The following is a 13,772-nucleotide window of genomic DNA, read 5'->3' on the forward strand; positions in this document are numbered from 1 at the left end:
AAAAAAAAAAAAAAAAAATTCCATTTTCCACTTATCTGCAATATCAGCTATTTTCTAAATCACTTCCACGTTCATATTTAATCAGTCAATATGTTTATTTCCATACCAACACTACATTCAATACTTATATATAACTTTATAAAGTTTTTTTGAATATCTGATAAAGCAAGTCTCCTGCTTACTATGTGTAAGTAGCTTATTGGTTCATGTTCAAGAACTGTATTGCCAATCTCTTTGACATGTTGATTTCCTTTCTTTTGTATATATACCCAGCAGTGGGACTGCTGGGTCATATAGTACTTCGAATTTTAGTTTTTTGAGAAACCCCCATGCTGTTCTCCATAGTGGCTAAACTAATTTATATTTCCACCAACAGTGTACGAGGGTTCCCCATTCTTCAGATCCTCATCAGCTTCAATATTGCCTGTCTTTTGGATCTGAGTCATTTTAACTGGGGTGAAATGATATCTTAAGAAAGATTTGATTTGCATTTCCCTGATTAATGATGCACTGTTCATATACCTGTTGGTCACTTGTATGTCTTTTTTGAGAAAAGCCTATTCAGATCTTTGCCAATTTTTAAATCAGATTATTTGATATTTTCCTATTGAGTTGTCTGAACTCTTTATATATTCCAACTATCAATCATCAGATGACTAGTTTGCAAATATTTTCTCCCATTCTGTGGGTTGTCTCTTCCCTTCATTGTTTCCTTTACTGTGTAGAGGCTTTTTACATTTATGTGAGTCCATTTGTCTACTTTTGTTAACAATGCTTTTGAGGTGTTACACAATAAATCTTTGCCCAGACAATTTCCTGAAGAGTTTCTCCAATGTTTTCATTTAGTAATTTTATAGTTTCAGGTGTTAGATTTAAGTCTTTAATCCATTTTGATTTGATTTTTGTGTACTGCAAGAGACCAGAGTCTAGTTTTATTCTTTTGCATATGGATATTCAGTTTATGGCAACACTATTTATTAAAGAGACTGTCCTTTCCCCGGTGTATGTTCTTGGCACCTTTGTTGAAAATGAATTATTTGTAGATGTGTGGATTTATTTCTGGATTCTCTATTCTGTTCCAATAGTCTATGAGTCTGTTATTATGACAGTGCCATACTGTTTTGATTACTATAGCTCTGCAGTATATAATTTGAAATCAAGTAATGTGATTCCTTCAGTTTTGCTATTTTAATTCAAGATGGTTTTGGCTATTCTGGGTCTTTTGTGGTTCCATATAAATTTTAGGATTATTTTTCCTATTTATTTGAAGAATGTCATTGGTATTTTGATAGGAATTGCACTGAATCTGTAGATTGGTGTGTGTACCATGGACATTTTAACAATATCGTTTCTTCCAATCCATGAACATAGAATATCATTCCATTTGTGTGTGTGTTTTTCTTCTTTTTTTTTCATCAGTGTTTTATAGTTTTCTTTGTAGAGCTCTGTCATTTATTTGGTTGAGTTTATTCCTTGGTATTTTCTTTACAGCTTTCATAAATGGTATTACTTTCTTGATTTCTTTTTCAGAATGTTCATTGTTGGCATATAATATAGAAATGCTCTGAATGCCTGGTGATCTGCCTGGTTGTGAAACAGAGAAAGACCCCTTGCACTCTTTCTGCACAGAAATGGTAGAGGGCCTCATATTGCTAGTCCATGTGAATGGGTGCTTCAAATGCCTGGAGATCTGTCTGGGTGTGAAGTGGAGAGGACATCACTACACCACGATCTATGCACAGGAAGGGTGGGACAGCTCAGGCTGCTGTTCCAGGGAAGTGTGTGCTCCTAATGCCTGGAGTTCTGTCTAGGGGTGGAGTGAAGAGGGCCTTGCTGCTCTACCATACCAGGGGAGCAGGCTGAGGCACCCAGCAATGACACATGCAGATCAGTTTCATATCTCCAAGCTGGCCCTGGCTGCAAGTCTCACAGCCCAGGAGAAACTGTAGCCATTGCAGCACTCCCCCTGTCCCAGGCCTGAGATGCGAGAGAGCACAGTTCCAGTGCCTGCTGCTGAGGTTCTCTCCACAATTGTGGCTGTGCAGGCCCCTAACCCGCTCTAGAGCAAGTGCTCCCATTTCTGGCCCAAGACAGAATGCCTGCATGGCCATTCTTTGTCTGGGTTGCCAAAGAGCGACTGACCTTTTATGTCCCTTGGATTAACAATGGCACACTGCTCTAAATCCTGGGTCTGGGAAAATGTCTGCACCTTTCCCTGGTGTCTTTTTCTCTCAGTGCTTCCAAGCCTCTCACCATGTTATCTCTCCAAGACTTGAGAGAAACGAAATACTCTCCATAGGCCTGGGTTGCTCCAGATCCCCAGAAAGAAGGTGAGTCACAGAGGAAGGCTCTCTGCCTCCCTCATGTACTGGGGTTTCAATCATTTTTATCAGCCAGATGCTGTGATGTGGGTTGCTTGCCTATGTTCTGTTCCTTGGGATCTGGGGTGTCGTCCACAGTTCTGGTGGATTCCCATTTTCCATCTTGAATTAAAGCTCAAAGCGATCTTTATGTGATATCTTGCTATCTCCAAGTGTCTGAGGCATGCTAAAAACCTCTAATCAGCCATCTTATGGAAAAAAGAAAAAAAAATACTCTCTTTCCTCCTTCCTTGCTTCTTATCCTCCTTTATATAAAAGCGATTTTCTCTGGTGTGTTTTAATTTCTTGTTTTTCTATTTTTAGTGTATCTGTTTTACGTTTTTGATTTGAGATCACCATGAGGCTTGCAAATAACATAATTGGCTACGTTATTACTGATTACAACTTAATTCTGATTATAAGAAATAAATAAACAAAGAGAAAACTAAACAAAAAAAATCTACACTTTTCATTCCATGCTCCCCCCACCACTTTTTGATTTTTGTTGTTTATATCTTTTTGCACTCTCTCTCTCCTAAAAAGTTGTAATTGTTTTTGATAGGTTTGTCTTTTAGTCTTCCTACTCAAGATATGAGTGGTTTACACACCACAATTACAGTGTTATTCTGTATTTGTCTGTGTACTTATTGTTAACAGTGAGTTTTGTATCTGTGGATGATTTCTAATTGCTTGTTAACATCCATTTCTTTCAGATTGAAGATCTCCCTTTAGCATTTCTTGTAGAACAGGTCTGGTGTTGATAAAATTATTTGTCTGGAAGAAATTTTTTCCAGGTATAATACTCCAGGATAACTTTTTTCCTTCAGCACTTTGAATATGTCATGCCACTCCCTCCTGACTATAGAGTTCCTCCCTTTGTCTTCTTCTGCATTATCTTTTAAAATTTCTCCATTAATACCACAATGTGTCTTCATTTTTAAAATAATTTAACGGTCGCTATTGGTTTTATTGTCTAAAATCAATAATAACTTTATCTTTTGAAAATCTTAGAACACTGTTGTTCCTGAACTCTTTGTCTATTTACATGCTATCTTATTGCTGTTTATGTTTTTATCTATTAAGGTGTTTTACATTTTATTTTATATCTACATATCAATGTTTATATATATTTTTCAACATATTAACCACTTTCTCAACTCTTCCTTTTATATTGTGTCTCAGACCCGCCATCTGGGACTCTCTTTTCTTCTGACACAAGTGTATGTTTAAAGTCTTTTATTAAGAATTTTCTACTGCAACACAATTTTCCTTTGTTTGAAATATTTTTTATACTTACAATATTAAGAGATATTTTTATTGGATATAGAATTCTGTGTGGACAACTACTTCTCTCAGCATGTTGAAGGTGACATTCCACTGACATTTAGCTTCCAATTGATGTTTTAAAATTAACTCATCCTTCATCTCTAGCTACATTTTATACTTTATCTTTGCATTAGAAATTTGGCAGTTTTATTTTTAATGACTTTATTTTTATTTTTCTAGCTTTATACAATTAGGCTTCTTAATTCTGTAGCTTCAAAAATATTCTTAGCTGTTGGCTCCTCAAATATTGCCTCTACTTCATTTTCTCTCTCTTCTCTTTCTAAAACTCCTACTATGGTATTGGGCAATCTACAGTCCATAATCACTGACAAAGATTCTCTCCTTGAGGCAACTAATCACAATCCTCTGGGCTCTTTTACAAACTAGGCCCCGTCCTTAAGAGTTCAATTTTAATAAGAATTCTGTTAAGTCTATTTAGCCAGAATGCCTTATCCTTGACATCTGATAACTCTCCATATCTGACCAAATTCCTCATACCCCACCATCTCCAAGGTCTGATCACACTGGCTTGCCTTGAGCAAATATCATGCTAGATAGATTTAGCAGAATCCCTGCCCCCAACCTTACCCTGTTGTTTCCACTTAGTAATGACAACTCCCTCCTGCTCACACCTGCACACTCTGCTCCTTGGCTATTAATTCTCACTTTTCTTTGTTGTACTCAGAGTTGAGACCAATCTTTCTACCCTACTGCAAAGCCCCATTTCAGTTGTTTCTGTAATAACGATAGCCCTGAATAAAGCCTGCCATGCCATTTTAACAAGTATCAGAATAATTTTTTCTTTCACACCACCTATGTAGTGTGAATTTTGGTAGCAATGTATGTGAGAAGCAGCTTGTAGTTATGAATTTTGAGAGTTTTTTCCTCCTACACTCAGTGCCAGAGTTTGAGACAGGAAATTTTCCTTAAGGGTAAAATTTACATTTGGACTGTATGTGTAGCACTTAGAGGTAGCATTTCAATGGTGATGATCTTCCACTAGACCCCTCAAATTTAGTGGGCCCTGAGGTTGGCTTTCTAACCCCTGAATTCTAAAATGCTTCAAACTATCACTCAATTTAAATTTATTTGTAAATGTTCTTAAGAGAAAAAAAAATCAGCTTGCATATTCCATTTACTTTATCGGCATCTTATTATTGCCTACTTTTTTGACAGTTATTGGATTCATATAAAATGATTATAAAATAAATTTTTTTAGCATTTTTAGTTGCATACAGTTGTTAGATCTGTTCAGAGAATATGCTGCTATACTGTTAGCAGGTCATTCAAAATAAGATTGCAATTTGGTCAAAGAAAATTGTCTTATTGCTCACATCTTTGATACAGAAAGCGTTGAAATATCACATATGTTACTCTGTATAAGTAATACCATATGTTTTTACATTGTTTTCACAATATGTAGACCTGACACTGTCCGTTTGTCTTTGGTCTTGCATCTCAAATTCTATTTTGTTTTTATCAGTGTTTTGGGTATTTTACTACTCTTCACCAACCCCACCCAAATATTTACTAGCTGTAAGATCTTAGGAAGTTACTTAACTTTATGCCTTGTTTTATTTGTAAGAAAATAACCGTAATGCTATATAAGCCACAGAATTATTCTGAGGATTAAATGAGTTAATATGGTTAAAGTGTTCAGAATAATGCCTGGCACACAATAATGCTAAATAAACATAATATTATTATATTTTCAAAACAGAGGATTTAAACTCCCAAAGCATAACTTTTTAACTTTGAAGCATAAAAAGAAGAAAATACGTAAACTAATAACTTAAAGAATGTTTTTGTCTCCCTTTAGATTTATTTTTCATGACTGCTCTTCCCAATGACAAACACAATCAAAAGTTAACTCTTGTAAACTATCTTGTATTTGTTTTTCAACTCTTTCCTGTTAATTAACATAAATGACATGTTTTGGTATTAGAGATGCTATTGGTAATTATTTCATTATTCAACTTCCAAATGTGGGAACTGCTTTCAGAACACCCATAGGAAATAACCACAAAAGCTTCAAATTTGCTGTGATACTTGAAGTAATGGGAATAACACCCCTTTTAAGGTACCCATTTGTTGTTGCTGGAAAGCTATAATTTATGAAGTTCTATTTCATAATGTACCCAAAATTACTCTCCCTCAAACTTCTGTGCATTGTATTTTGTTCTGCACCCTAAATAATGTATCTATTCCATCTTTCTTTCAAAATGAAAATGTACTCTTCCTCTAAAAATAAAAAAAAATCAAATATTTTTTCAACATCTAACAAAGTTCCTAGGGAAAAATAGGCATTACAATGTTAGGTCCTCTTCTTTAACCTTCGTCTTTTCAAAACATATGCTTTCACTTATTCCTCTCCCCTTATCCTTCTCCCCTTCCTTTCATTTCTCTCTTTTCCTTCCTCCTTTCTTATTCCTGTCACAGCCCTTAGAAAATATATACTACATGTTGGCCTGGCACAGTGGGCCTCCCAGCACTTTGGGAGGCTGAGGTGGGCGGATCATGAGGTCAGGAGTTCGAGACCATCCTGGCTAACAAGATGAAACCCTGTCTCTACTAAAAATACAAAAAAATTAGCCGGGCGTGGTGGCAGGTGTCTGTAGTCCCAGCCACTTGGGAGGCTGAGGCAGGAGAATGGCATGAAACCAGGATGCGGAACTTGCAGTGAGCGGAGATCATGCCACTGCACTCCAGCCTGGGTGACAGAGTGAGACACAGTCTCAATAAAAAAAAATTAAAAAAAGAAAAAAAGAAAATACATACCACATGTCTTCAAGTCTTTCTTTCCTTACATCTTCCCTCAAGGCTTCCACTTATGATGTTGTTTCACAACTTTTCACCACTTAGATAATTTCTTTGATCATTTCAGTTCTCTAATTGCATCTTACAATGTAGCAAAAAGTACTAAAGAAAGCACTAATTCCATTTCCTACATTGCTCTAGCTATCATGCTGCTAACACTATAAACCTTCATGAGATTTTAAATACCAAATTCAGGTTGGTTTACAATGAGCTTGAGGTTCTTCAAAATCATCATGGGCTTTCTACATTAATTGCTTCTAAATAAGGACTCCAACATTCAGTAATTGCAAATGCACAATCACATATTATTCTAATGTCAGAATTTTATATTTATTTTTATTAGATTGTATCTTAGACTTTCTGCAATTTATTAGACTTTCTGTAATTAGATGTATCTTAGACTTGTGTATAATATGAGCCTGTCAAGATGTTTTTCATCTTTATTTGACAATTCATCCTGAGATGTGCCAGCAGAAAATTTGAAAAATCTGTTTTTCATTCTTTTGTCCAAGTTATTGAGCAGGTTTTTCACATATCCTTGTACCATTCTCCGAATACTAACATATTATGAATCTCCAAACTTTGTTACTATGTGAACGATTACTTTTCATGACTTGACAAAATGGCTTTATCAAATATCAGACAAAATTTACATACATGTTGTTCATCTGATCTGCCAATCTGCAAACTACTTTTACAAAACAAATTATTTTAAATTTTCATGACATTCTAAGTCAATTCACCCTCATTCCTAGAAAATACATTTTTATTTAAAGTTCATAAACCATCTGCACAAAAATCTTTTTCTGGAATTTGCCTAAGTGTGCTTTAAATGTATTTAACAGTAGTATATGGAATGCCCCTCTTCCGTGTCTGAAAATCTGGGACATGTGCTAGTGTTTAGATATCTGGCAGATGTTTTATAACCAATGAATTCCTCAAACTTACTAAAAATGCTTGTGTTCAAATCTCATGAATATATTTTCTTGATACTCCTCTGTAACTAACTTAAATTATCTGAATACAGGTGCTTTGAATTCATTTACAAAGTTGCACTATCTCACTGTTCTATATAGTATCTCATGTTTTAATCATTCCAAAATATTTGTAATATCTGTTCTATTCCTTCCAATTTGAAGATAATTCTACTAGATGGAGAAGATAGAAGCAAATACAGCTTGTACAGTATTCTTTTTTCCTTCTCTGCCTCCATCAACTTTGTAAAACATTGAGTTGGTCCCTTCTATTTTATTTAATTCACTCACATACTATAAATCATCTTTGGTTTCCTTAGGTTTTTTTCACATGCTATAAAATATTTTCACCATTGGTCTAATGAATTTAAACCTCAAACATTGAATGTTTGCCTCTAACACTGGTGATGCTTTTTAATGATGTGCCTTCTATTTCCTAATTTCAAACCTTATGTTATCACCAATTTTCTCATTTGGGCAATTTTTTTTAACTGTTTGCTTCTTCTCCTCATGTGTGTTTCATAAAACTTTATTTTAAGACTTTCTCATCTTGAGCCACAGCATACTTTAGAGGTTTTCTGTCATGAGAAAAAAATACAACGTTTCTCATATTTAAAAAAAAACTGATTTCCTAACACCTAGTGTACATGTACCTATATCTGACTGCGTTAATTACTCAATTAACTTTATGGTCAGAATCATCAAAATTCTATGTTTATTTTCTCTCAAACTTTCTATTACTTTCACATCATTATCCATTTCTCCTTTAACTCCAGAAATAAGTCCAGATTAACAATAACCTTTGCTCCTTTTTCTAATTTCTAAAATCAATTTTGGTTAAAGATTACCATTAGATGTCCAGATATTTGGCACTTTTTAGTCACTGTTTTGTTTCGCTGCTGTAATTATCCATATTCTCTAAGTGCCTATAATATCTGTAGCCTATTTATTTCCCTAACATTATTACTTCTTTCTTCTCAGTGTATACTTGCCTGTAAGCTGTCAGCCCCTTCCCCTACTCTTCCCAACATGTTCTTGAATTGTTGTGCACATATTTTTAATCTCTAGTGCCAATTTATTTTCAATTTTTATATTCAATCCATAAATAGTGCTGCAAAAGTCTCAAGCATACTCATAAAAACTTAAATTTTGTTATTTTAAAATCAATCTTATTCCATCATGTACAATCTATGCAATGAATGAAGTAAAAATATATCTGTGACATAGGTATTATAAGTATATATCTATGGCATATATATAATGTATGAAAATACATAATATTGTCCTGTTCATCATCTTTAGTTTCTCCCTGATAATTACTAAAATTTGTTCTTCAATTTTTTATTCCTCTTTACAATACAACCTTATCCTATATAGTACGTGGTTGTCCAGTTTAAGTCAGGATTGTGTTCTTCTCTGGAATTCATATTTCACTTTAATGCTTTGATGAATTCAATATATTGCCTGCCAAATGTTAATACTAATTTTCTAAAGAGCACCTTGACTTTTGGCTATAGACCTCCACTCAACATTTTAGTCATCATCTATGAAATAATCTTTTCTGCAATGTCAAGTATATATTATTTGAGTTATTAGTTCAACACCTATGAAATAGTTTCTGGGGATGAAGTGGTGTTAACACTCACAGGGTTTCTACTCTCATGGTGGGTACACTACTATGAGGGAGACGGTAAATGACTAATCACATACAGTAATTATGGAATGTGACTAGAGCTATAAGGAAACACACAAGAACATGTTACAGGGAGAAACTGAAAAAGAAGAGATTATATGAGACATGGATATAACTGCAAAAAGTAGACCTCAAGTAGAATAAAATATTTTTTTAAAAAAGTATTGTTTTTCCTTCACTCTGTTTCCTTCCCACTGTTTAAAAAAGACTAGGGACCCATCAGGTCAGCCCCAAAACTCCTTAACCTGATAGGCAACTTCAGCAAATTTCAGGATACAAAATAAATGCGCAAAAACCACAAACATTCCTATACACCAACAATAGATAAGCAGAGAGCAAAATCATGAGTGAACTCCCATTCACAATTGCTACAAAGAGAATATAATACCTAGAAATACAAATTACAAATGAAGGACCTCTTCAAAGAGAACTACAAACCACTGCTCAAGGAAATAAGAGAGGACACAAACAAATGGAAAAACATTCCATGCTCATGGATAAGAATAATCAATATCACGAATGTCCATATTGCCCTAAGTAATTTATAGATTCAATGCTATTCCCATCAAGCTACCATTGATTTTCTTCACAGAATTAGAAAAAGCTACTTTAAATTTCATATGGAACGGAAAAAGACCCTTATAGCTAAGACAATCCTAAGCAAAAAGAACAAAGATGGAGGTGTCATGCTACCTGACTTCAAACTATACTATAAGGATACGGTAACCAAAACAGCATGGTACTGGTACCAAAACAAACATTTAGACCAATGGAACAGAACAGAGACCTCAGAAATAATACCACATATCTACAACCATCTGATCTTTGACAAACCTGACAAAAACAAGAAATGGGGAAAGGATTCCCTATTTGATAAATGGTGCTGGAAAAACTGGCTAACCATATGCAGAAAACTGAAATGGGATGCCTTCTTTACACCTTATACAAAAATTAACCCAAGATGGATTAAAGACTTAAATGTATAACCCAAAACCATAAAAACCTTGAAGAAAACCTAGGCAATAACATTCAGGACATAGGCATGGACGAAGACTTCATGACTAAAACACCAAAAACAATTGCAACAAAAACCAAAATTGACAAATGGGATCTAATCAAACTAAAGAGCTTCTACACAGCAAAATAAACTATCATCAGAGTGAACAAACAACCTACAGAATGGGAGAAAATTTTTGCAAGCTACACATCTAACAAAGGGCTAATATCCAGAACCTACAAGGAACCTAAAAAATTCTACAGGAAAAAAAAACCCATCAAAAAGTGGGCAAAGGATATGAACACACACTTCTCAAAAGAAGTCATTTATGTGGCCAACAAACATACAAAAAATCTTATCATCACTGGTCTTTACAGAAATGAAAATCAAAACCACAATGAGATACCACCAACTCCAGTTAGAATGGCAATTATTAAAATGTCAGGAAGCAACAGATGACAGAGAGGATGTGAAGAAACAGGAACACTTTTACACTGTTCGTGAGAGTATAGACTAATCCAACCATTGTGGAAGACAGTGTGGTTATTCCTCAAGGATCTAGAATCAGAAATACCATTTGACCCAGCAATCCTATTACAGGGTATATACCAAAAGGATTATAAATCATTCTACTATAAAGACACATGCACGCATGTTTATTGCAACACTATGTACGGTAGCAAAACTTGGAACCAACCCAAGTGCCCATCAATGATAGACTGGATAAAGAAAATGTGGCACATATACACCATGGAATACTATGCTATGCAGCCGCAAAAAAAGAATGAGTTTATGTCCTTGGCAACAACATGGATGAAGCTGGAAGCCATCATTCTCAACAAACTAACAAAGAAACAGAAAACCGAACACCACATGTTCTCACTCATAAGTAGCAGTTGAACAATGAGAACACATGGACACAGGGAGGGGAACATCACACACTGGGGCCTGTCGGAGGGTAGGGGTGCTGGGTGGGGGGAAAGGGGAGGGAGAGCATTAGGATAAATACCTATGCATGCGGGGCTTAAAACCTAGATGATGTGTTGATAGGTGCAGCAAACTACCATGGCATATGTATATATAACAAACCTGCACATTCTGCACATGTATCCCAAAACTTAAAGTAAAATAGCATTTTAAAAATAATAATAAAGGCCGGGCATGGTGGCTCTTGCCTGTAATCCCAGCATTTTGGGAGACCAAGGTGGGCAGATCACCTGAGGTAGAAGTTCAAGACCAGTCTGGCCAACATGGAGAAACCCTGTCTCTACTAAAAATACAAAATTAGCCGGGCATGGTGGAGCATGCCTGTAATCCAAGTCACTCGGGAGGCTGAGGTAGGAGAATTGTTTGAATCCAGGAGGTGGAGGTTGTGGTGAGCTGAGATCATGCCATTGCACTCTAGCCTGGGCAGCAAGAGCGAAACTCTGTCTCAAAAAGAAAAAAAAAAATAATAATAATAATAATAATGAAATTAAAAAGACTGGGTATACATTTGTTCCCATATGAGTTAGTTGAAGCCAAATGATTTGAAAATTTTAGAAGGGTTCTTGAATACATCAGTAACAAAAACAATAACCACCACCGATGAATCTACATATATTTCCATATCTACATTAGAGACTCATTAACCATGAAAATTCATTTTTTTCCATGGGGCTGTTAGAAGGAGTCACCCATTTTTAACATGCACCCATTTGCTCATCTTAAGTTTACATTGGATACTTTTTGCTATTTTTCCTCAGAATATCCAAATTGACTGTCCTGTTCAATGGGTAAAAATTGGCTCAAATAGTTATTTTTCCCTTTCTCTTTTTTCTCCATTATGTTATTTCGTTCATCAGCCACTTGACACTGACTTTGATGTTTTTTTTATTCCTTTAGACTCCTTCTTTTGTAAAATCTCTTTCATCTTGTCTAGTAAAACTTATCATGCTTTTTTAAGAAGTAAAAGATAGGCATTTTTCAAGATCAATAATTATGTTCACAGTGTTTAGTAATTCTCCTCCCAGTCTGGTGTAGGAGGCTCATAGAAAAACATCTATCCTAGCCAGGTGTGGTGGCTCACATCTGTAATCCCAGTACTTTGGGAAGTCAAGGTGGGATATCACGAGGTCAAGAGATCAAGACCACATGGCCAACATGGTGAAACCCTGTCTCTACTAAAATACAAAACTTAGCTGGTGTAGTGGTGCATGCCTGGAGTCCCAGCTACTCAGGAGGCAGAGGCAGGAGAATCACTTGAACCCAGGAGGCGGAGGTTGCAGTGAGCCAAGATCGTGCCATTGCATCCCAGCCTGGCAACAGAGCAAGACTGTCTCAAAAAGAAAAGAAAAGAAAGAAAAGAGAAAAGAAAAACATCTACCCTGATGCTTCCGTGCATTCAACCCTCCAGAGGACAACCAGTCAAGTGACTGAACCAGGACTAAAATTAAGTCTTAGAATTCCAAGTTAACTGATCTTTCCAATATACAACAGAATGAAAAGGAAATTTGATAAGCTGCCAGATTGTCAGAGTTCATACTGAAACCTGATGTTCCCTCAAACTCACTTTTATTAGTTTATAGGCAAATCGATTAAGTACACTGGTGATTTCCAAACTTTATGAATTTGATGCAATGTAGAAAGAGTCTCAGGCTAACAAAAAAAATGGCATAACATGCAACAATTAAAATAATTAACCAAACATTTAGTAAATCTTCTAAAATTAGTATGATTCAACAAATATTGTGTCAATGTATAGTTTCAAGTAGTTGATATGATCATAAATAAAAAGGCTTAATTATCTCTCTTAAAGTCAATGATTTTATATTTCATACTTCTTACAGCATTTGTTAAACATCCCTGGAGACAGATGGGTAACATGGAATTATGCACTTCAAACATAAAGCCTAATATGGTTTGGCTGGGCCTCACCCAAAATCTCACCTTGAATTGTAATTCCCATGAGCCCTATGGTCCCCAATTGTCAAGGGCAGGACCAAGGGTGGAGGTAATGAGATCATGGGGGTGGTTTTCCCAATGCTGTTCTCATCATAGTGAGTGAGTCTCACAAGATCTGATGGTTTTATAAGCATCTGGCATTTCCACTGCTTGCACTTCTCCATCTTGTCATCCTATAAAGAAGGTGCCTGCTTGTCCTGTGCCTTCCACCATGACTGTATGTTTCCTGAGGACTCCCCAGCATTGTGGAACTGTGAGCCAATAAAATGTATTCCCTTTATAAATTACTTAGTCTCGATTATTTCTTCATACCACTGTGACAAGGGAGTAATACAAAGCTACAGTGATTTTTCCCAGTCTATCAATATTATATCCCTATATCTAAAATGAAAGTTGAAATTTTAAAAATGAAGTAACAGGTATAAATATTAGGAAAACACTCTTTCAATATTAAACTATTTTATATTTTGCCAGTGGAAATGTGAAGTTCTATAGATAATGAGCTAATCATTTCTTTCCTATAATAAGCACTAGGTAAATTCAGTCTTTTATTGCTTTGGAGATTTTGCATAAAATCTTGATAGCTATGATATAATTTTGCTCTGATGTATATTATTTTCTCAGGTTATGTTTCCAGATTATTTTGGGGGAATTTTAGTCAT

This window comes from Colobus angolensis, unplaced genomic scaffold, assembly GCF_000951035.1.
Source record: "Colobus angolensis palliatus isolate OR3802 unplaced genomic scaffold, Cang.pa_1.0 Scaffold206, whole genome shotgun sequence".
NCBI classification, from domain to species: Eukaryota; Metazoa; Chordata; class Mammalia; order Primates; family Cercopithecidae; genus Colobus; species Colobus angolensis.